Here is a 25,000-nt window from a genome sequence, read left to right as displayed (position 1 = left end):
TGGGACATGGAAAAGACTCGAGAAGAGAGCTCGCTCACGGGAGAGAGAAGCCAAGGAGACCACGAGAGTGCTGAGAGTGGGACAGCGCTGAATAGGCGGGAGAAGCCTGCGCGTATAAACGGAGATATATATCCAATTGCAACGAAGGAACGTGCCAAAGATCGAGAACAATGGCAGAAATGCTAGTAACGTGCACTTCGGGACCAACGCATCACCGGAAGACAACCGCCAAACATCGAAAGAGTCGCGATGCTCCGCAACCTACGTGCAAAGCGGTCGCACACCGGGTAAGGGAGTGAGAGCCCCAAACATAGCTGGGCGAGGCGCTCACTCCGCTCTTTAATATCTCGTTAATACCGCCAAGGAAATGGCACAAGCACACACACACAAGCATCCTCGGAAGAGGACAGTTCGAGTGACAGGTCAAATCCAAGAGTTCCGAAGACTACCTCCAGGAACAATCGGGAACAAGACCGATTACAAGTCGTCGAGTCTGTTACTGGGCGAACACGAGATGCGCACAGGAAATCGATCAGCCCTCACAATGGCCCAAGGCCAGAGATCGGACTGCTACGATTTACCCCAACAATCATCGTGCCACTCTTCGCAGAGAGGTGATAGACGCCAACGAGCCCGCGCATAGAAATCGAGGTGTAAAAAGGGCGTTGAAGGCAGGAAGCCTGGACGAAAGAGGCTACGAGGTCACCTCGAAGCGGTCTAAGAATCGGGCGCACTTGGGGCGACTACCAGTGCCAACCCCTTATCCCGCGGTGCGTCCGACACACAGAAATTTCCAAGGCGGCCAAGGAGCCTCCCCGCATAGCAATCGGGGTGTGAGGTTACGGATGCAGCATTGATAGCAATCGAGGTGTGAGGCGAAGGATGCAGAAGTGAGAGCCGAGGGATGTAGCAGAGATAGCAATCGGGGTGTGTGATGCAGAAGAGATAGCAATCGAGGTGTGCGGTGGGAAGGGCCCAGCAGCCAGAATGCATGAAGCGACGGATGAAGCAGTGATGACAACCGGGCTGTGAGGAGAGGAGGGATGCAGCCAAGAAAGCAATCAGGGCTCGAGGCAAGGGATGCATCAAGGATAGCAATCATGTTGTGAGGCGAGATTCCAAAGGCTAAACGTGAGAGGCTGCAGGGTCGACTCAGAGAGGTCTATGCATGTGAGAGGCTGAAAGCAAGGTCGACTCGGAGCGGTCTATGCATCGGGCGCGCTTGGGGCGACTACCAGTGCCAACCCCTTATCCCGCGACGCATCCGACAAAGAGAACGTTCCAAGGCGGCAGAGGAGGTTACCAGCCGAAGGATGCAGTAGCAATAACAGGTATAGTTCCGCGGCGGCCGAGAAGACTCACTGCATAGGAATCGGGATGCGAGGCGAGGGATGCGGCGGGAAGGCCCCGACGGCTAAACGGAAGAGGCTGCAGGGCCGCCTCGGAATGGTCCAAGCATCGGATGCGATTGGGACGACTACCAGTGCCAACCCCTTATCCCGCGATGCGTCCGATACACAGATAGTTCCAAGGCGGCCGAGGAGCCTCACCGCATATCAATCGGGGTGCGAGGCGAGGGATGGGGCGGGAAGGCCCCAACGGCTAGACGGAAGAGGCTTCAGGGCCACCTCGGAATGGTCCAAGCATCGGACGCGCTTGGGGCGACTGCCAGTGCCAACCCCTTATCCCGCGATGCGTCCGATACACAGATGGTTCCAAGGCGGCCGAGGAGCCTCACCGCATAGCAATCGGGGGTGCGAGGCGAGGGATGGGGCGGGAAGGCCCCAACGGCTAGACGGAAGAGGCTTCAGGGCCGCCTAGGAATGGTCCAAGCATCGGACACGCTTGGGGCGACTACCAGTGACAGCCCCCTATCCCGCGATGCGTCCGATACGAAGATGGTTCCAAGGCGGCCGAGGAGCCTCACCGCATAGCAATCGGGGTGCGAGGTGGGGGATGCGGCGAGATGGCCCCAACGGCTAGACGGAAGAGGCCACAGGGCCGCGTCGGAATAGTCCAAGCATCGGACGCGCTTGGGGCGACTACCAGTGACAACCCCTTATCCCGCGATGCGTCCGATACGAAGATAGTTCCAAGGCGGCCGAGGAGCCTCACCGCATAGCAATCGGGGTGCGAGGTGGGGGATGCGGCGAGATGGCCCCAACGGCTAGACGGAAGAGGCTGCAGGGCCGCCTCGGAATAGTCCAAGCATCGGACGCGCTTGGGGCCACTACCAGTGACAACCCCTTATCCCGCGATGCGTCCGATACGAAGATAGTTCCAAGGCGGCCGAAGAGCCTCACCGCATAGCAATCGGGGTGCGAGGTGGGGGATGCGGCGAGATGGCCCCAACGGCTAGACGGAAGAGGCCACAGGGCCGCCTCGGAATAGTCCAAGCATCGGACGCGCTTGGGGCGACTACCAGTGACAACCCCTTATCCCGCGATGCGTCCGATACGAAGATAGTTCCCAGGCGGCCGAGGAGCCTCACCGCATAGCAATCGGGGTGCGAGGCGAGGGATGCGGCGAGATGGCCCCAAAGGCTAGACGGAAGAGGCTGCAGGGCTGCCTCGGAATAGTCCAAGCATCGGACGCGCTTGGGGCGACTACCACTGCCAACCCCTTATCCCGCGATGCGTCCGATACACAGATAGTTCCGAGGCGGCCGAGGAGGTGGGGGATGCAGCGAGATGGCCCCAACGGCTAGACGGAAGAGGCTGCAGGGCCGCCTCGGAATAGTCCAAGCATCGGACGCGCTTGGGGCGACTACCAGTGACAACCCCTTATCCCGCGATGCGTCCGATACACAGATAGTTCCGAGGCGGCCAAGGAGCCTCACCGCATAGCAATCGTGGTGCGAGGTGGGGGATGCGGCGAGATGGCCCCAACGGCTAGACGGAAGAGGCTGCAGGGCCGCCTCGGAATGGTCCAAGCATCGGATGCGCTTGGGGCGACTACCACTGCCAACCCCTTATCCCGCGATGCGTCCGATACACAGATAGTTCCAAGGCGGCCGAGGAGCCTCACAGCATAGCAATCAGGGTGCGAGGCGAGGGATGCGGCGAGAAAGCCCCAACGGCTAGAGGGAAGAGGCTTCAGGTCCGCCTCGGAATGGTCCAAGCATCGGACGCGCTTGGGGCGACTACCAGTGACAACCCCTTATCCCGCGACGCGTCCGATACACAGATAGTTCCAAGGCGGCCGAGGAGCCTCACCGCATAGCAATCGGGGTGCGAGGCGAGGGATGCGGCGAGAAGGACCCAACGGCTACACGGAAGAGGCTTCGGGGCCGCCTCGGAATGGTCCAAGCATCGGACGCGCTTGGGGCGACTACCAGTGACAACCCCTTATCCCGCGACGCGTCCGATACACAGATAGTTCCAAGGCGGCCGAGGAGCCTCACCGCATAGCAATCGGGGTGCGAGGCGAGGGATGCGGCGAGAAGGACCCAACGGCTACACGGAAGAGGCTTCGGGGCCGCCTCGGAATGGTCCAAGCATCGGACGCGCTTGGGGCGACTACCAGTGACAACCCCTTATCCCGCGACGCGTCCGATACACAGATAGTTCCAAGGCGGCCGAGGAGCCTCACCGCATAGCAATCGGGGTGCGAGGCGAGGGATGCGGCGAGAAGGACCCAACGGCTAGACGGAAGAGGCTTCGGGTCCGCCTCGGAATGGTCCAAGCATCGGACGCGCTTGGGGCGACTACCAGTGACAACCCCTTATCCCGCGACGCGTCCGATACACAGATAGTTCCAAGGCGGCCGAGGAGCCTCACCGCATAGCAATCGGGGTGCGAGGCGAGGGATGCGGCGAGAAGGACCCAACGGCTAGACGGAAGAGGCTTCGGGTCCGCCTCGGAATGGTCCAAGCATCGGACGCGCTTGGGGCGACTACCAGTGACAACCCCTTATCCCGCGACGCGTCCGATACACAGATAGTTCCAAGGCGGCCGAGGAGCCTCACCGCATAGCAATCGGGGTGCGAGGCGAGGGATGCGGCGAGAAGGACCCAACGGCTAGACGGAAGAGGCTTCGGGTCCGCCTCGGAATGGTCCAAGCATCGGACGCGCTTGGGGCGACTACCAGTGACAACCCCTTATCCCGCGACGCGTCCGATACACAGATAGTTCCGAGGCGGCCGAGGAGCCTCACCGCATAGCAATCGGGGTGCGAGGCGAAGGATGCGGCGAGAAGGACCCAACGGCTAGACGGAAGAGGCTTCGGGTCCGCCTCGGAATGGTCCAAGCATCGGACGCGCTTGGGGCGACTACCAGTGACAACCCCTTATCCCGCGACGCGTCCGATACACAGATAGTTCCAAGGCGGCCGAGGAGCCTCACCGCATAGCAATCGGGGTGCGAGGCGAGGGATGCGGCGAGAAGGACCCAACGGCTAGACGGAAGAGGCTTCAGGGCCGCCTCGGAATGGTCCAAGCATCGAACGCGCTTGGGGCGACTACCAGTGACAACCCCTTATCCCGCGACGCGTCCGATACACAGATAGTTCCGAGGCGGCCGAGGAGCCTCACCGCATAGCAATCGGGGTGCGAGGCGAGGGATGCGGCGAGAAGGACCCAACGGCTAGACGGAAGAGGCTTCAGGGCCGCCTCGGAATGGTCCAAGCATCGGACGCGCTTGGGGCGACTACCAGTGACAACCCCTTATCCCGCGACGCGTCCGATACACAGATAGTTCCGAGGCGGCCGAGGAGCCTCACCGCATAGCAATCGGGGTGCGAGGCGAGGGATGCGGCGAGAAGGACCCAACGGCTAGACGGAAGAGGCTTCAGGGCCGCCTCGGAATGGTCCAAGCATCGGACGCGCTTGGGGCGACTACCAATGACAACCCCTTATCCCGCGACGCGTCCGATACACAGATAGTTCCGAGGCGGCCGAGGAGCCTCACCGCATAGCAATCGGGGTGCGAGGCGAGGGATGCGGCGAGAAGGACCCAACGGCTAGACGGAAGAGGCTTCAGGGCCGCCTCGGAATGGTCCAAGCATCGGACGCGCTTGGGGCGACTACCAGTGACAACCCCTTATCCCGCGACGCGTCCGATACACAGATAGTTCCGAGGCGGCCGAGGAGCCTCACCGCATAGCAATCGGGGTGCAAGGCGAGGGATGCGGCGAGAAGGACCCAACGGCTAGACGGAAGAGGCTTCAGGGCCGCCTCGGAATGGTCCAAGCATCGGACGCGCTTGGGGCGACTACCAGTGACAACCCCTTATCCCGCGACGCGTCCGATACACAGATAGTTCCGAGGCGGCCGAGGAGCCTCACCGCATAGCAATCGGGGTGCGAGGCGAGGGATGCGGCGAGAAGGACCCAACGGCTAGACGGAAGAGGCTTCAGGGCCGCCTCGGAATGGTCCAAGCATCGGACGCGCTTGGGGCGACTACCGTTGCCAACCCCTTATCCCGCGATGCGTCTGATACACAGATAGTTCCGAGGCGGCCGAGGAGCCTCACCGCATAGCAATCGGGTTGCGAGGCAGATTATTGGGAAGGGAACCCCCTGGGATGCGGCTCAAGCAGTGCCCAAAGGGACTGGAATGCGGAATCACATCGAGAGACCCAAATGCTATACGAGGGCTCAAATCGAATTATCGATTTGGCCACGACATGGACGCATCGGAACGACTACCTTTGCCGAACCACTCGCAATTGCATCCATACCGAAACCAATAGACATTTCCGTTAGAGCCCTCGCATAGCATTCGGGAATCTCGCATGCCCCTCTAAATCGACCAATGCTGGCGCTCAATGAAAATCCGAGCGCTACCACCGTTCGAGCGCCAGCATTGGTCGAGTTAGAGGGGCACGGGGGAGAATGCTCCAGTCAACACCTCCCCTATATAAGTTATTTGTCCGATTCTCGCACAACCGTAGTCTGCCTCGTCGAATCAAACAACGGTCCCAGATTCCGACTTCCGTTCCGTAGAGACCCAAAAGCTAGATGGAGGCTCGCAAGAAAGAGAGTCGGCGCATAGCAATCGGGTTTCTCGAACGTTTAGGGACCGAGCTCACTTGCGGATAGGGCAAAATCCGCCAAGCAACCCAAAAGCTAGACGGGGGCTCGAATCGAATCGCCTAGGCGGCCACAACAACGACGTGTTGGATCGACTACCAGTGCCAAACCATTCAGCAAGACTAGTCTGTGTCGAGGCCGGATAGAGATTCTCAGAGAGCGCCCGCATAGCATTTAGGAGACCTGCCGCGTCCCTCACACTCGACAAATGGTGGTGCACGTTTATAAATCCGAGCGATCCCAACCCTTTCAAGCACCAACATCGGTCGAGATAGAGGGGCACGGAGGGGGCTGCGTGAGACAACACAGTCCCCTATATAAGTTATTTGTCCGATTCTCACACATCCGAAGAATGGTCATCAAATCGGACAACAGCCCAAACTTCCGACTTCCGTCCCAGAAAGCCCAAGAGCTATCTAAAACGTTCATGGCCGGAACTCGATCGCGGCTATACCAGTCCGCCAAGCAACCCAAAAGCTAGACTGGAGCTCTAGTCGAATCACCTCTGTGGCCATTGCAAGGACGTGTTGGAGCGACTACCATTGCCGAACCATTCCGCAGGTCGAGTCCATACCAAGGCCGCATAGAGATTCACGATGAGCTCCTGCATAGCAATCAGGAGACTTGCCGTGTCCATCACAATCGATAAATCCTGGTGCAAGATTTTTGCATCCGAGCGCTCCAACCAGTCGAGCACCAGCATCAATCGACATAAACGGGCACGGGGGGAGGATGCTCGAGAACACTACCTCCCCTATATAAGTTATTTGTCCGATTCTCAAGCAGCCGAAGTCTGGTCATCGAATCGGGTCAAAGACCACAACTTCCGACTTTACCCACAATGCAAGTCATCGAATCGAACATCGGCCCCCGAGTCGGACTCCATGCGTATGTCAGGTCATCGGACCCAAATTCCGCCTTCCTGCGCATGGCGGGCCATCAATATCAACTCGGTCATCGGACCCAAACTCCGCCTTTTTGCGTATGGCACGCCTTCAAATCGGTCATCGGACCCAAATTCCGCCTTCCTGTGCATGGCGGGCCATCAACATCAACTCGGTCATCGGACCCAAATTCCGCCTTTCTGCGCATGGCACGCCATCAACTCGGTCATCGGACCCAAATTCCGCCTTCCTGCGCATGGCAGGTCATCGGACACAAATTCAGACCTCGCCAATATGCCTACGTATCGAATCGGTCATCGGACCCAACTTCCGACTTCATCCATACTGTAGGGTCTTTGAGGTTGGCGCGGTGCGCTCAACCCAGGGAGTCGACCCATCGAAGCATACACCTCCCCTATATAAGCTATTTGTCCGATTCCCACACCTGTGTAGTTTGCACCTCTGACCAGGACATCGACCCCAACTTCCGAACTCGACTGCAACGACGGCACCAGCGCCTTGGTGCGCACCTTGCGACGCACAGTCCCAACATTCGCCTTCCTGCACATGGCAGGTCATCGGACCCAAATTCCGACCTCGCGAGTATGCCTACATATCGAATCGGTCATCGGACCCAACTTCCGACTTCATCCATACCGTAGGGTCTTTGAGGTTGGCGCGGTGCGCTCAACCCGGGGAGTCGACCCAACGAAGCATACACCTCCCCTATATAAGCTATTTGTCCGATTCCCACACCTGTGTAGTTTGCACCTCCGATCAAGACATCGACCCCAACTTCCGAACTCGCCTCCAACGACCGAACCAGCGCCTTGGTGCGCACCTTGCAACGCACAGTGCCAACATTCGCCTTCCTGCACGTGGCAGGTCATCGGACCCAAATTCCGACCTCGCGAGTATGCCTACATATCGAATCGGTCATCGGACCCAACTTCCGACTTCATCCATACCGTAGGGTCTTTGAGGTTGGCGCGGTGCGCTCAACCCGGGGAGTCGACCCAACGAAGCATACACCTCCCCTATATAAGCTATTTGTCCGATTCCCACACCTGTGTAGCTTGCACCTCCGATCAGGACATCGACCCCAACTTCCGAACTCGACTAAAAAGACCGCACCAGCGCCTTGGTGTGCACCTTGCAACGCACAGTGTCAACCTTCGCCTTCCTGCACATGGCAGGTCATCGGACCCAAATTCCGACCTCATGAGCATACCTACTAATCGAATCGGTCATCGGACCCAACTTCCGACTTCATCCATACCGTAGGGTCTTTGAGGTTGGCGCGGTGCGCTCAACCTGGGGAGTCGACCCATCGAAGCATACACCTCCCCTATATAAGCTATTTGTCCGATTCCGACACCTGTGTAGTTTGCACCTCCGCTCAGGACATCGACCCCAACTTCCGAACTCGCCTGCAACGACCGAACCAGCGCCTTGGTGCGCACCAAAAGTGCGCACTTTTGGAGGGCACTTTTGTGCGCTCCAAAGGTGCGCACTTTTGGAGGGCACTTTTCTGCGCTCCAAAGGTGCGCACTTTTGGAGGGCACTTTTTGGAGGGCACTTTTCTGCGCTCCAAAGGTGCGCACTTTTGGAGGGCACTTTTTGGAGGGCACTTTTCTGCGCTCCAAAGGTGCGCACTTTTGGAGGGCACTTTTTGGAGGGCACTTTTCTGCGCTCCAAAGGTGCGCACTTTTGGAGGGCACTTTTTGGAGGGCACTTTTCTGCGCTCCAAAGGTGCGCACTTTTGGAGGGCACTTTTTGGAGGGCACTTTTCTGCGCTCCAAAGGTGCGCACTTTTGGAGGGCACTTTTTGGAGGGCACTTTTCTGCGCTCCAAAGGTGCGCACTTTTGGAGGGCACTTTTTGGAGGGCACTTTTCTGCGCTCCAAAGGTGCGCACTTTTGGAGGGCACTTTTTGGAGGGCACTTTTCTGCGCTCCAAAGGTGCGCACTTTTGGAGGGCACTTTTTGGAGGGCACTTTTCTGCGCTCCAAAGGTGCGCACTTTTGGAGGGCACTTTTGTGCACTCCAAAGGTGCGCACTTTTGGAGGGCACTTTTCCTGTGCTCCAAAGGTGCACACCTAGGTGAGCACCTTCGACCACACCTTGTAGCACACCAAACTCTGACTTTCGACTTCATCCGCAATGCAGGGTCTTTGAGGTTGGCGCAATGCGCACAACCAGGGGAGTCGACCCATCAAACCCAACACCTCCCCTATATAAGCTATTTGTCTGATTCTCATACATGCGTAGCCTGCAGGAGCAATTAGGACATCGACCCCAACTTTCGGCTTCTAAACGAAAACAAGGTCTTTGAGGTTGGTGTAATGCGAACAACTAGGGGAGTCAACCCATCAAACCCAACACCTCCCCTATATAAGCTATTTGTCTGATTCTCATACATGTGTAGTCTACAGGAGCAATTAGGACATCGACCCCAACTTTTGACTTCTTAACGAAAACAAGGTCTTTGAGGTTGACGTAATGCGCACAACCAGGGGAGTCGACCCATCAAACCCAACACCTCCCCTATATAAGCTATTTGTCCGATTCTCATACATGTGTAGCCTGCAGGAGCCATTAGGACATTGACCCCAACTTTTGACTTCTTAACGAAAACAAGGTCTTTGAGGTTGGCGTAATGCGCACAACCAAGGGAGTTGACCCATCAAACCCAACACCTCCCCTATATAAGCTATTTGTCTGATTCTCATACATGTGTAGCCTGCAACAACGATTAGGACATCCACCCCAACTTCTGAATTCGTCTGCGTTGACCGCACCAAAGGTGCACGCCTTGGTGCTCACCAAAATCCGACTTCCGACTTCTTCTGCTATGCGGGGTCTTTGAGGTTGGCGCAGTGCGCACAACCAGGGGAGTCAACCCACCGAATGCAACACCTCCCCTATATAAGCTATTTGTCTGATTCTCATACATGCGTAGACTGCAGCAATGATTAGGACATCCACCCCAACTTTTGACTTCTTAAACAAGACAGGGTCTTTGAAGTTGGTGCAGTGCACACAACCAGGGGAGTCGACCCATCAAACGCAACACCTCCCCTATATAAAGCTATTTGTCCGATTCTCATACGTGTAGTCTGCAGCAGCGATTAGGACATCGACCCCAACTTCCGAATTCGTTTGCATTGACCGCACCAAAGGTGCACGCCTTGGTGTGCACCCTGGAGTGCACTTTGGTGCTCACCTCGGTGCACACTTTGGTGTGCACCTCGGTGTGCACCAAAGGTGCGCACCTTGGAGCGCACCAAAGGTGTACACTTTGGAGCGCACCACATAGGGTCTTTGAGAGGTTGGCGCAGTGCGCACACCAAGGTGGGTGTTGAGGTGCGTGCCGAGGTGGGTGGGTGCTAGGGTGCGCTCCATGGTGGGTGCCAGGGTGGGTGCGTGCTAGGGTGGATTCCAAAGAGGGTCATAGGGTGGGTGCCAAGGTGGGTTGGTGATATAGTGGGTTCAAAGGTGGGTACTAGGGTGGGTTCCAAGGTGGGTCACAAGTTGGGTGCCAGGATGCGTGGGTGTTAGGTTGGGTGCCAAGGTGGGCTCCTGCGTGGGTGGGTGCTAGGGTGGGTTTCAAGGTGGACGCGAGGGCGGGTGCCAAGGTGGGTAACAAGTTGGGTGTTAGGATGGGTGAGTGCTAGAGTGGGTGCCAAGGTGGGTGGGTGCTAAGGTGGATGCCAAGGTGGTTCACAGGGTGGGTGGGTTCTAGGGTGAGTTCCAAGGTGGGTCACAGGTTCAGTGCTAGGGTGGGTGTCAAGGCGGGTGTCGAGGTGCCTGGGTGCTAGGGTGTGGATGCCAATGTGGGTCATAGGGTGGGTACTAGGGTGGGCTGCAATGTGGGTGCCAAGGTGGGTAACATGCTCGGTGGGTTCTAAATTGGGTGCCAGGGTGGGTGTGCACCCACCTTGCCCGAGGTGGGTGCCAAGGTGCCAGTGTGGGTGGGTGCTAAGGTGGATGCCAAGGTGGGTGAGAAGGTGGGTGATAGGTTGAGTGGTAGGATGGGTGGGTGCCAAGATGGGTCACAGGGTGGGTGCAAGGGTGGGTAGGTGCTAGGGTTGGTGTCAGGGTGGGTGGGTGCTAGGTTGGGTTCCAAGGTGGGTGCGAGGGTGAGTGTCAAGGTGGGTCACAGGTTAGGTGCTAGGATGGGTGAGTGCTAGGGTGCAAAGGTGCCAGGGTGGGTGCTAGGATGGGTCGATGCTAGGGTGAGTGGCAAGGTGGGTCCACAAGTGTCAAGGTGGGTGCCGAGGTGGGTGCCAAGTCGGCGACTGCTATGGTGGATGCCAAGGTGGGTCACGGGGTGGGTGCCAAGTTGCTAGGTTGGGTTCCAAGGTGGGTGCCAACGTGGGTGCTAGGGTGCGTGGGTTAAAGGGTGTGTCACAACGTGGGTGCCAGGATGGGTGCGCACCCACACTGGCCAAGACGGGTGCGGGTGCAAGGTTGGGTTCCAAGCCCGGTCACAGGCTGGGTGCTAGGATGGGTGGGTGCCAAGGTGGGCACCAGGGTGGGTGCACCCACCCTGGCCAAGGTGGGTCACGGGGTGGGTCCTAGGGTGGGTAACGGGGTGGGTACTAAGGTGCGTGCCAAGGTGGGTCATAGGGTGGGTGCCAAGGTGGGCACCAGGGTGGGTGTGCACCAACCCTAGCCAGGGTAGGTCACGGGGTGGTTGTCGGGGTGGGCGTCAAGGAGCCAAGGTGGGTGGCAAGTAGCCAAGTTGCGTGCCAAGGTGGGTGTCGGGGTGGGTGCCAAGGATCCAAGGTGGGTGCCAAGGAACCAAGGTGGGTGTCTGGGTGGGTGCCGAGGTGGGAGCCAGGGTGGGTCCCAAGGTGAGTGCAAAGGTGGGTGCCAGGGTCAAGGTGAGTGCCAATGTGGGTTCCAAGGTGCCAGGGTCAGGGTGAGTGCCAATGTGGGTTCAAAGGTGCTAAGTTGGGTGCGAGGTTGGGTGCGAGGGTGGGTGGGTGCCAAGGTGTGCTAGGTGGAAGCCCGGGTGGGTCGGCATCCCATGGGTGTCGAGTTGGGTGCCTGATGGGTGCTTCTTGTCAAGTTTTAGTCGTCGGGACTCATTTCGAGCCTTAGAGGTCGTTTCTTGTCCGGTTGCCCTGTCTTCGACCTGGGAACCCAATTTTGGTCCTCGGGTCCCATTTTTTTTTGTCTCGCATCCCACTTTTGGCCTGTGGCCTTTTCGGGGTCGATTCTCGTTTTGGGCATCAGAGCATGTTTCTTCTCCTAAAACCCAATATTTGTTTATTAAGTCTCGGAACACATTTTTGTTCTCGTGGACCCATCATGGGTCTTGGAACGCATTTGTGGTCCTTGGGTCCCATTTTGCATCCCGAAACTTGTGTTTTGGTGCTTGATCCCTATTTTGGGTGCCCACCTTGCACCAAGTGCGCACCCGGGGCAAACCGAGCGCCTTGGTGCACCGGGGCAAGATCGAGCGTGCACCCGAGGCGCCCCGAACATGCACCAAGGTGCACTCGGCCCACATGTGAGCGCAGGTCGTTGCGCCCGAGGTGGTGTGTGGGCACCGCGTTGCAGACGGGACACTGCACGCACACGACGCCCCCTCCAGGTGCACGCACGTAGGCCGGGCCGGGTGCACACCCGACGCCCTAGCAAGGTGCGCGCACCCGGGCAGGGCTCACACTTGGCGAACGGGGCGCACTTCGCGAGGGAGGGTGTGCACCTCGACGGGGGTGGGTGGCCGGGGTGGATTCGCACGTGGGTCGCGGTTTGCTAAGTACACACTGCGACAAGCTCATAACGGGTGCGATCATACCAGCATTAGTGCACCGGATCCCATCAGAACTCCGCAGTTAAGCGCGCTTGGGCCGGAGTAGTACTGGGATGGGTGACCTCCCGGGAAGTCCCGGTGTTGCACCCTTTTTTAGTTTTTCGCCGGGCGTCGCAATGCTATTTGAATAAACCTTTTGCCCGTTTGCGTTCTCGTCGGGGCCGGGCCGGGCCGGGGTGCGCTGCCCGCACTACCGCGCGCGCGGGGGCGACACCGAGCGCGCACCCGAGGCGCCCCGAGCACACAGGCCACGGTGCAACCCGGGCGTTGTGCGCGCACCCCGGTGCGCCCGAGGTGCTGCGCGCGCACCCAGGTGAAATCGGTGTGCACCTCGGCCAGTGCGCGCTCGGTCGAGTCGCGCACGTTGGCCAAGGTGCACGGTGATGTTTCTTACTCTAAGGTTCCGCACCAGACGCCCGGGACAGGTGAGCGAAGCTGGGCGGGGCCGGGTGCGCGGCCGGGGCAGGTGCACGCAGCTGGAGAGAGCTTTGGAGCACACTTCGGAGCGCACCAATGATGCGCTCCATTCAAAAGTTTCCTGAAAAGGCAAAAAAAGTTGAGATTATAGAATTTCCCACTTGAGAGATTGTAAAAAAAAAAAATTTAAAATGAAGGAAACGCGGGTGCCAAGGTGTGCGCAGCCCAGCCAAGGTGTGCGCACCAAGGCGCCCACCCTGGCGAAGGTGCACGCAAGGTGCGCACCCGAGGCAAACCGGACAATTAACCCAACTTTCGACTTCGCGCGCACCTTGGAGCGCACTTCGGAGCGCTCCTTGGTGCGCACCAATCTTGGGCACCTCGGAGTGCACCATGGCGCCCACCAAGGTGCGCACCCGGGGCAAACCGAGCTCCGACTTCGTGCGCACCTTGGAGCGCACGAAAGGTGCGCACCATGGCGCCCACCAAGGTGCGCAGCCCAGCCAAGGCGTGCGCATCAAGGTGCGCACCCTGGCGAAGGTGCGCACCCGGGGCAAACCGAGCTCCGACTTCGTGCGCACCTTGGAGCGCACAAAAGGTGCGCAACCCAGCCAAGGTGTGCGCACCCCGGTCAAACCGAGCTCCGAATCGTGCGCACCAGAGGTGCACGCCATCGTGCGCACCTTGGAGCACACTTCGGAGCCCTCCTTGGTGCGCGCCGATGTTGCGCACCTCGGAGCGCACCCGGGGAAAACAATGCAATTAACCCGACTTTCGACTTCGTGGGCACCTCGGAGCGCTCTCGGGTTCGCACCTCGGAGCACACCGAGGTGTGCACCTTTGATGCGCTGCCTTCACCAATTTCCAGAAAAGGCAAGAAAACATTGAGAAGGTGTGCGCACCGAGGTGCCCACCCTGGCGAAGGTGCACGCGAGGTGCGCACCCGGGGCAAACCGGGCTCCGACTTCGTGCACGCCGCACCTTGGAGCACACTTCGGAGCGCTCCTTGGTGCGCACCAGGGCGCGCAACCCAGCCGAGGTGCCCACCCCGGCGAAGGTGCACGCGAGGTGCGCACCCGGGGCAAACCGGGCTCCGACTTCGTGCACGCCATGGTGCCCACCGCGGCGAAGGTGCACGTGAGGTGCGCACCCGGGGCAAACCGGGCTCCGACTTCGTGCACGCCGCACCTTGGAGCACACTTCGGAGCGCTCCTTGGTGCGCACCATGGTGCCCACCAGGGCGCGCAACCCCGCCGAAGGTGCACGCGAGGTGCGCACCCGGGGCAAACCGGGCTCCGACTTCGTGCACGCCGCACCTTGGAGCACACTTCGGAGCGCTCCTTGGTGCGCACCATGGTGCCCACCAGGGCGCGCAACCCCGCCGAAGGTGCACGCGAGGTGCGCACCCGGGGCAAACCGGGCTCCGACTTCGTGCACGCCATGGTGCGCACCGCGGCGAAGGTGCGCACCCGGGGCAAACCGGGCTCCGACTTCGTGCACGCCGCACCTTGGAGCACACTTCGGAGCGCTCCTTGGTGCGCACCAGGGCGCGCAACCCAGCCGAGGTGCCCACCCCGGCGAAGGTGCACGCGAGGTGCGTACCCGGGGCAAACCGGGCTCCGACTTCGTGCACGCCGCACCTTGGAGCACACTTCGGAGCGCTCCTTGGTGCGCACCATGGTGCCCACCAGGCCGCGCAACCCAGCCAAGGTGTGCGCACCAAGGTGCACGCGAGGTGCGCACCCGGGGCAAACCGGGGTCCGACTTCGTGCACGCCGCACCTTGGAGCACACATCGGGGCGCTCCCGGGTTCGCACCGGCGTTGCGCACCGTGGTGGGCACCTCGGAGCACACCAAGGTGGGCAGCGAGGTGCGCACCTTTGATGCGATGCCTTCACTAATTTCCATAAAAGGCAAAAAAAAAACGAGATTTTAAAATTTCCGTTTTGAAAGATAGTGAGAAAAAGGGAATGCTGGTGCCATCTTGAGCCCGCCCTGGTGCGCAGCCCAGCCAAGGTGTGCGCACCAAGGTGCCCACCCTGGCGAAGGTGCGCGCCCGGGCAATTAACCCAACTTCCAACTTCGCGCGCGCCAGGGTGGGAGCGCACCCAACAACCGGGCCTGGGAAGAGCCAATGCGAGAAACCCCACCAAACGCTCTGACAAAAAAAGAGGGGGCGCTCCAGTAACCCCGCTTCGGAGCGCACCCTGGGCAAACCCAGCCAAGGTGCCCACCCCGGCCAAGGTGCAGGCGAGGTGCGCACCCGGGGCAAACCGGGCTCCGACAACGTGCACGCCGCACCTTGGAGCACACTTCGTAGCGCTCCCGGGTGCGCACCTCAGAGCACACCAAGGTGGGCAGCGAGGTGCGCACCTTTGATGCGCTGCCTTCACTAATTTCCAGAAAAGGCAAAAAAAAAAGGAGATTTTAAAATTTCCGTTTTGAAAGATAGTGAAAAAAACGGAACGCGCGTGCCATCTTGAGCCCGCCCTGGTGCGCAGCCCAGGTAAGGTGCCCACCCTGGCAAAGGTGCGCACCCGGGCAATTAACCCTACTTCCGACTTCGTGCGCGCCAGGGTGGCAACCGGGCCTCGGAAGAGCCAATGCGAGAAACCCCACCAAACGCTCCGACAAAAAAAGAGGCGGCGCTCCAATAACCCCGCTTCGGAGCGCAGCCGGGGCAAACCCAGCCAAGGTGCCCACCCCGACGAAGGTGCACGCGAGGTGCGCACCCGGGGCAAACCGGGCTCCGACAACGTGCACGCAGCACCTTGGAGCACACTTCGAAGCACTCCCGGGTGCCCACCGGCGTTGCGCACCGTGGTGGGCAGCGAGGTGCGCACCTTTGATGCGCTGCCTTCACTAATTTCCAGAAAAAGGCAAAAAAAAATGAGATTTTAAAATTTCCGTTTTGAAAGATAGTGAAAAAAAAGGAACGCGGGTGCCATCTTGAGCCCGCCCTGGTGCGCAGCCCAGGCAAGGCATGCGCACCAAGGTGCCCACCCGAGGTGCACACCCGGGGCAAACCGGGCTCCGACTTCGTGCAGGCCGCACCTTGGAGCACACTTCGGAGCGCTCCTTGGTGCGCACCATGGTGCCCACCAGGGCGCGCAACCCAGCCAAGGTCTGCACACCAAGGTGCCCACCCCGGCGAAGGTGCACGCGAGGTGCGCACCCGGGGCAAACCGGGCTCCGACTTCGTGCACGCCATGGTGCCCACCGCGGCGAAGGTGCACGCGAGGTGCGCACCCGGGGCAAACCGGGCTCCGACTTCGTGCACGCCGCACCTTGGAGCACACTTCGGAGCGCTCCTTGGTGCGCACCATGGTGCCCACCAGGGCGCGCAACCCAGCCAAGGTGTGCGCACCAAGGTGCACGCGAGGTGCGCACCCGGGGCAAACCGGGGTCCGACTTCGTGCACGCCGCACCTTGGAGCACACATCGGAGCGCTCCCAGGTTCGCACCAGCGTTGCGCACCTTTGATGCGCTGCCTTCACTAATTTCCAGAAAAGGCAAAAAAAAACGATATTTTAAAATTTCCGTTCTGAAAGATAGTGAAAAAAACGGAACGCGGGTGCCATCTTGAGCCCTTCCTGGTGCGCAGCCCAGGCAAGTTGTGCGCACCAAGGTGCCCACCCTGGCGGAGGTGCGCGCCCGGGGCAAACCGGGCTCCGACTTCGTGCACTGCATGGTGCCCACCAAGGCGCGCAACCCAGCCAAGGTGCCCACCGCAGCGAAGGTGCACGCGAGGTGCACACCCGGGGCAAACCGGGCTCCGACTTCGTGCACGCCGCACCTTGGAGCACACTTCAGAGCGCTCCTTGGTGCGCACCAGGGCGCGCAACCCAGCCGAGGTGCCCACCCCGGCGAAGGTGCACGCGAGGTGCGCACCCGGGGCAAACCGGGCTCCGACTTCGTGCACGCCATGGTGCCCACCGCGGCGAAGGTGCGCACCCGGGGCAAACCGGGCTCCGACTTCGTGCACGCCGCACCTTGGAGCACACTTCGGAGCGCTCCTTGGTGCGCACCATGGTGCCCACCAGGCCGCGCAACCCAGCCAAGGTGTGCGCACCAAGGTGCACGCGAGGTGCGCACCCGGGGCAAACCGGGGTCCGACTTCGTGCACGCCGCACCTTGGAGCACACATCGGGGCGCTCCCGGGTTCGCACCGGCGTTGCGCACCGTGGTGGGCACCTCGGAGCACACCAAGGTGGGCAGCGAGGTGCGCACCTTTGATGCGATGCCTTCACTAATTTCCATAAAAGGCAAAAAAAAAATGAGATTTTAAAATTTCCGTTTTGAAAGATAGTGAGAAAAAGGGAATGCTGGTGCCATCTTGAGCCCGCCCTAGTGCGCAGCCCAGCCAAGGTTTGCGCACCAAGGTGCCCACCCTGGCGAAGGTGCGCGCCCGGGCAATTAACCCAACTTCCAACTTCGCGCGCGCCAGGGTGGGAGCGCACCCAACAACCGGGCCTGGGAAGAGCCAATGCGAGAAACCCCACCAAACTCTCTGACAAAAAAAGAGGGGGCGCTCCAGTAACCCCGCTTCGGAGCGCACCCTGGGCAAACCCAGCCAAGGTGCCCACCCCGGCCAAGGTGCAGGCGAGGTGCGCACCCGGGGCAAACCGGGCTCCGACAACGTGCACGCCGCACCTTGGAGCACACTTCGTAGCGCTCCCGGGTGCGCACCTCAGAGCACACCAAGGTGGGCAGCGAGGTGCGCACCTTTGATGCGCTGCCTTCACTAATTTCCAGAAAAGGCAAAAAAAAAAGGAGATTTTAAAATTTCCGTTTTGAAAGATAGTGAAAAAAACGGAACGCGCGTGCCATCTTGAGCCCGCCCTGGTGCGCAGCCCAGGTAAGGTGCCACCCTGGCAAAGGTGCGCACCCGGGCAATTAACCCTACTTCCGACTTCGTGCGCGCCAGGGTGGCAACCGGGCCTCGGAAGAGCCAATGCGAGAAACCCCACCAAACGCTCCGACAAAAAAAGAGGCGGCGCTCCAATAACCCCGCTTCGGAGCGCAGCCGGGGCAAACCAAGCCAAGGTGCCCACCCCGACGAAGGTGCACGCGAGGTGCGCACCCGGGGCAAACCGGGCTCCGACAACGTGCACGCAGCACCTTGGAGCACACTTCGAAGCACTCCCGGGTGCCCACCGGCGTTGCGCACCGTGGTGGGCAGCGAGGTGCGCACCTTTGATGCGCTGCCTTCACTAATTTCCAGAAAAAGGCAAAAAAAAATGAGATTTTAAAATTTCCGTTTTGAAAGATAGTGAAAAAAAAGGAACGCGGGTGCCATCTTGAGCCCGCCCTGGTGCGCAGCCCAGGCAAGGCATGCGCACCAAGGTGCCCACCCGAGGTGCACACCCGGGGCAAACCGGGCTCCGACTTCGTGCAGGCCGCACCTTGGAGCACACTTCGGAGCGCTCCTTGGTGCGCACCATGGTGCCCACCAGGGCGCACCCGGGGCAAACCGGGCTCCGACTTCGTGCACGCCGCACCTTGGAGCACACATCGGAGCGCTCCCAGGTTCGCACCAGCGTTGCGCACCTTTGATGCGCTGCCTTCACTAATTTCCAGAAAAGGCAAAAAAAAACGATATTTTAAAATTTCCGTTCTGAAAGATAGTGAAAAAAACGGAACGCGGGTGCCATCTTGAGCCCTTCCTGATGCGCAGCCCAGGCAAGTTGTGCGCACCAAGGTGCCCACCCTGGCGGAGGTGCGCGCCCGGGGCAAACCGGGCTCCGACTTCGTGCACTGCATGGTGCCCACCAAGGCGCGCAACCCAGCCAAGGTGCCCACCGCAGCGAAGGTGCACGCGAGGTGCGCACCCGAGGTGCACACCCGGGGCAAACCGGGCTCCGACTTCGTGCACGCCGCACCTTGGAGCACACTTCAGAGCGCTCCTTGGTACGCACCAGGGCGCGCAACCCAGCCAAGGTGCTCACCCCGGCGAAGGTGCACGCGAGGTGCGCACCCGGGGCAAACCGGGCTCGGACTTCGTGCACGCCGCACCTTGGAGCACACATCGGAGCGCTCCCGGGTTCGCACCAGCATTGCGCACCTTTGATGCGCTGCCTTCACTAATTTCCAGAAAAGGCAAAAAAAAGAAAAAAATGAGATTTTAAAATTTCCGTTTTGAAAGATAGTGAAAAAAACGGAACGCGGGTGCCATCTTGAGCCCGCCCTGGTGTGCAGCCCAGGCAAGTTGTGCGCACCAAGGCACCCACCCTGGCCAAGGTGGGTCACGGGGTGGGTCCTAGGGTGGGTAACGGGGTGGGTACTAAGGTGCGTGCCAAGGTGGGTCATAGGGTGGGTGCCAAGGTGGGCACCAGGGTGGGTGTGCACCAACCCTAGCCAGGGTAGGTCACGGGGTGGTTGTCGGGGTGGGCGTCAAGGAGCCAAGGTGGGTGGCAAGTAGCCAAGTTGCGTGCCAAGGTGGGTGTCGGGGTGGGTGCCAAGGATCCAAGGTGGGTGCCAAGGAACCAAGGTGGGTGTCTGGGTGGGTGCCGAGGTGGGAGCCAGGGTGGGTCCCAAGGTGAGTGCAAAGGTGGGTGCCAGGGTCAAGGTGAGTGCCAATGTGGGTTCCAAGGTGCCAGGGTCAGGGTGAGTGCCAATGTGGGTTCAAAGGTGCTAAGTTGGGTGCGAGGTTGGGTGCGAGGGTGGGTGGGTGCCAAGGTGTGCTAGGTGGAAGCCCGGGTGGGTCGGCATCCCATGGGTGTCGAGTTGGGTGCCTGATGGGTGCTTCTTGTCAAGTTTTAGTCGTCGGGACTCATTTCGAGCCTTAGAGGTCGTTTCTTGTCCGGTTGCCCTGTCTTCGACCTGGGAACCCAATTTTGGTCCTCGGGTCCCATTTTTTTTTGTCTCGCATCCCACTTTTGGCCTGTGGCCTTTTCGGGGTCGATTCTCGTTTTGGGCATCAGAGCATGTTTCTTCTCCTAAAACCCAATATTTGTTTATTAAGTCTCGGAACACATTTTTGTTCTCGTGGACCCATCATGGGTCTTGGAACGCATTTGTGGTCCTTGGGTCCCATTTTGCATCCCGAAACTTGTGTTTTGGTGCTTGATCCCTATTTTGGGTGCCCACCTTGCACCAAGTGCGCACCCGGGGCAAACCGAGCGCCTTGGTGCACCGGGGCAAGATCGAGCGTGCACCCGAGGCGCCCCGAACATGCACCAAGGTGCACTCGGCCCACATGTGAGCGCAGGTCGTTGCGCCCGAGGTGGTGTGTGGGCACCGCGTTGCAGACGGGACACTGCACGCACACGACGCCCCCTCCAGGTGCACGCACGTAGGCCGGGCCGGGTGCACACCCGACGCCCTAGCAAGGTGCGCGCACCCGGGCAGGGCTCACACTTGGCGAACGGGGCGCACTTCGCGAGGGAGGGTGTGCACCTCGACGGGGGTGGGTGGCCGGGGTGGATTCGCACGTGGGTCGCGGTTTGCTAAGTACACACTGCGACAAGCTCATAACGGGTGCGATCATACCAGCGTTAGTGCACCGGATCCCATCAGAACTCCGCAGTTAAGCGCGCTTGGGCCGGAGTAGTACTGGGATGGGTGACCTCCCGGGAAGTCCCGGTGTTGCACCCTTTTTTAGTTTTTCGCCGGGCGTCGCAATGCTATTTGAATAAACCTTTTGCCCGTTTGCGTTCTCGTCGGGGCCGGGCCGGGCCGGGGTGCGCTGCCCGCACTACCGCGCGCGCGGGGGCGACACCGAGCGCGCACCCGAGGCGCCCCGAGCACACAGGCCACGGTGCAACCCGGGCGTTGTGCGCGCACCCCGGTGCGCCCGAGGTGCTGCGCGCGCACCCAGGTGAAATCGGTGTGCACCTCGGCCAGTGCGCGCTCGGTCGAGTCGCGCACGTTGGCCAAGGTGCACGGTGATGTTTCTTACTCTAAGGTTCCGCACCAGACGCCCGGGACAGGTGAGCGAAGCTGGGCGGGGCCGGGTGCGCGGCCGGGGCAGGTGCACGCAGCTGGAGAGAGCTTTGGAGCACACTTCGGAGCGCACCAATGATGCGCTCCATTCAAAAGTTTCCTGAAAAGGCAAAAAAAGTTGAGATTATAGAATTTCCCACTTGAGAGATTGTAAAAAAAAAAAATTTAAAATGAAGGAAAAGCGGGTGCCAAGGTGTGCGCAGCCCAGCCAAGGTGTGCGCACCAAGGCGCCCACCCTGGCGAAGGTGCACGCAAGGTGCGCACCCGAGGCAAACCGGACAATTAACCCAACTTTCGACTTCGCGCGCACCTTGGAGCGCACTTCGGAGCGCTCCTTGGTGCGCACCAATCTTGGGCACCTCGGAGTGCACCATGGCGCCCACCAAGGTGCGCACCCGGGGCAAACCGAGCTCCGACTTCGTGCGCACCTTGGAGCGCACGAAAGGTGCGCACCATGGCGCCCACCAAGGTGCGCAGCCCAGCCAAGGCGTGCGCATCAAGGTGCGCACCCTGGCGAAGGTGCGCACCCGGGGCAAACCGAGCTCCGACTTCGTGCGCACCTTGGAGCGCACAAAAGGTGCGCAACCCAGCCAAGGTGTGCGCACCCCGGTCAAACCGAGCTCCGAATCGTGCGCACCAGAGGTGCACGCCATCGTGCGCACCTTGGAGCACACTTCGGAGCCCTCCTTGGTGCGCGCCGATGTTGCGCACCTCGGAGCGCACCCGGGGAAAACAATGCAATTAACCCGACTTTCGACTTCGTGGGCACCTCGGAGCGCTCTCGGGTTCGCACCTCGGAGCACACCGAGGTGCGCACCTTTGATGCGCTGCCTTCACCAATTTCCAGAAAAGGCAAGAAAACATTGAGAAGGTGTGCGCACCGAGGTGCCCACCCTGGCGAAGGTGCACGCGAGGTGCGCACCCGGGGCAAACCGGGCTCCGACTTCGTGCACGCCGCACCTTGGAGCACACTTCGGAGCGCTCCTTGGTGCGCACCAGGGCGCGCAACCCAGCCGAGGTGCCCACCCCGGCGAAGGTGCACGCGAGGTGCGCACCCGGGGCAAACCGGGCTCCGACTTCGTGCACGCCATGGTGCCCACCGCGGCGAAGGTGCACGCGAGGTGCGCACCCGGGGCAAACCGGGCTCCGACTTCGTGCACGCCGCACCTTGGAGCACACTTCGGAGCGCTCCTTGGTGCGCACCATGGTGCCCACCAGGGCGCGCAACCCCGCCGAAGGTGCACGCGAGGTGCGCACCCGGGGCAAACCGGGCTCCGACTTCGTGCACGCCGCACCTTGGAGCACACTTCGGAGCGCTCCTTGGTGCGCACCATGGTGCCCACCAGGGCGCGCAACCCCGCCGAAGGTGCACGCGAGGTGCGCACCCGGGGCAAACCGGGCTCCGACTTCGTGCACGCCATGGTGCGCACCGCGGCGAAGGTGCGCACCCGGGGCAAACCGGGCTCCGACTTCGTGCACGCCGCACCTTGGAGCACACTTCGGAGCGCTCCTTGGTGCGCACCATGGTGCCCACCAGGGCGCGCAACCCCGCCGAAGGTGCACGCGAGGTGCGCACCCGGGGCAAACCGGGCTCCGACTTCGTGCACGCCATGGTGCGCACCGCGGCGAAGGTGCGCACCCGGGGCAAACCGGGCTCCGACTTCGTGCACGCCGCACCTTGGAGCACACTTCGGAGCGCTCCTTGGTGCGCACCAGGGCGCGCAACCCAGCCGAGGTGCCCACCCCGGCGAAGGTGCACGCGAGGTGCGTACCCGGGGCAAACCGGGCTCCGACTTCGTGCACGCCGCACCTTGGAGCACACTTCGGAGCGCTCCTTGGTGCGCACCATGGTGCCCACCAGGCCGCGCAACCCAGCCAAGGTGTGCGCACCAAGGTGCACGCGAGGTGCGCACCCGGGGCAAACCGGGGTCCGACTTCGTGCACGCCGCACCTTGGAGCACACATCGGGGCGCTCCCGGGTTCGCACCGGCGTTGCGCACCGTGGTGGGCACCTCGGAGCACACCAAGGTGGGCAGCGAGGTGCGCACCTTTGATGCGATGCCTTCACTAATTTCCATAAAAGGCAAAAAAAAAACGAGATTTTAAAATTTCCGTTTTGAAAGATAGTGAGAAAAAGGGAATGCTGGTGCCATCTTGAGCCCGCCCTGGTGCGCAGCCCAGCCAAGGTGTGCGCACCAAGGTGCCCACCCTGGCGAAGGTGCGCGCCCGGGCAATTAACCCAACTTCCAACTTCGCGCGCGCCAGGGTGGGAGCGCACCCAACAACCGGGCCTGGGAAGAGCCAATGCGAGAAACCCCACCAAACGCTCTGACAAAAAAAGAGGGGGCGCTCCAGTAACCCCGCTTCGGAGCGCACCCTGGGCAAACCCAGCCAAGGTGCCCACCCCGGCCAAGGTGCAGGCGAGGTGCGCACCCGGGGCAAACCGGGCTCCGACAACGTGCACGCCGCACCTTGGAGCACACTTCGTAGCGCTCCCGGGTGCGCACCTCAGAGCACACCAAGGTGGGCAGCGAGGTGCGCACCTTTGATGCGCTGCCTTCACTAATTTCCAGAAAAGGCAAAAAAAAAAGGAGATTTTAAAATTTCCGTTTTGAAAGATAGTGAAAAAAACGGAACGCGCGTGCCATCTTGAGCCCGCCCTGGTGCGCAGCCCAGGTAAGGTGCCCACCCTGGCAAAGGTGCGCACCCGGGCAATTAACCCTACTTCCGACTTCGTGCGCGCCAGGGTGGCAACCGGGCCTCGGAAGAGCCAATGCGAGAAACCCCACCAAACGCTCCGACAAAAAAAGAGGCGGCGCTCCAATAACCCCGCTTCGGAGCGCAGCCGGGGCAAACCCAGCCAAGGTGCCCACCCCGACGAAGGTGCACGCGAGGTGCGCACCCGGGGCAAACCGGGCTCCGACAACGTGCACGCAGCACCTTGGAGCACACTTCGAAGCACTCCCGGGTGCCCACCGGCGTTGCGCACCGTGGTGGGCAGCGAGGTGCGCACCTTTGATGCGCTGCCTTCACTAATTTCCAGAAAAAGGCAAACAAAAATGAGATTTTAAAATTTCCGTTTTGAAAGATAGTGAAAAAAAAGGAACGCGGGTGCCATCTTGAGCCCGCCCTGGTGCGCAGCCCAGGCAAGGCATGCGCACCAAGGTGCCCACCCGAGGTGCACACGCGGGGCAAACCGGGCTCCGACTTCGTGCAGGCCGCACCTTGGAGCACACTTCGGAGCGCTCCTTGGTGCGCACCATGGTGCCCACCAGGGCGCGCAACCCAGCCAAGGTCTGCACACCAAGGTGCCCACCCCGGCGAAGGTGCACGCGAGGTGCGCACCCGGGGCAAACCGGGCTCCGACTTCGTGCACGCCATGGTGCCCACCGCGGCGAAGGTGCACGCGAGGTGCGCACCCGGGGCAAACCGGGCTCCGACTTCGTGCACGCCGCACCTTGGAGCACACTTCGGAGCGCTCCTTGGTGCGCACCATGGTGCCCACCAGGGCGCGCAACCCAGCCAAGGTGTGCGCACCAAGGTGCACGCGAGGTGCGCACCCGGGGCAAACCGGGGTCCGACTTCGTGCACGCCACACCTTGGAGCACACATCGGAGCGCTCCCAGGTTCGCACCAGCGTTGCGCACCTTTGATGCGCTGCCTTCACTAATTTCCAGAAAAGGCAAAAAAAAACGAGATTTTAAAATTTCCGTTCTGAAAGATAGTGAAAAAAACGGAACGCGGGTGCCATCTTGAGCCCTTCCTGGTGCGCAGCCCAGGCAAGTTGTGCGCACCAAGGTGCCCACCCTGGCGGAGGTGCGCGCCCGGGGCAATCCGGGCTCCGACTTCGTGCACTGCATGGTGCCCACCAAGGCGCGCAACCCAGCCAAGGTGCCCACC

General features: G+C 60.8%; 2 non-coding genes across 2 annotated transcripts; both read left to right on the top strand.

The window, feature by feature from the left end:
- The first annotated feature begins 12,710 nt into the window (after nucleotides 1–12,710).
- LOC131862487 (5S ribosomal RNA) lies at nucleotides 12,711–12,829 on the top strand. The gene has a single exon (XR_009361501.1). It is a non-coding gene; the product is annotated as a 5S ribosomal RNA (ribosomal RNA).
- A 7,804-nt stretch (nucleotides 12,830–20,633) lies between these two features.
- On the top strand, nucleotides 20,634–20,752 carry LOC131862494 (5S ribosomal RNA). The gene has a single exon (XR_009361508.1). It is a non-coding gene; the product is annotated as a 5S ribosomal RNA (ribosomal RNA).
- The last annotated feature ends 4,248 nt before the right edge of the window (nucleotides 20,753–25,000 follow it).

This window comes from Cryptomeria japonica, unplaced genomic scaffold, assembly GCF_030272615.1.
Source record: "Cryptomeria japonica unplaced genomic scaffold, Sugi_1.0 HiC_scaffold_43, whole genome shotgun sequence".
Lineage (NCBI taxonomy): Eukaryota > Viridiplantae > Streptophyta > Pinopsida > Cupressales > Cupressaceae > Cryptomeria > Cryptomeria japonica.
The sequence above is the reverse complement of the archived record's forward strand: the minus strand, read 5'-3'. Positions and strand labels throughout refer to the sequence as shown.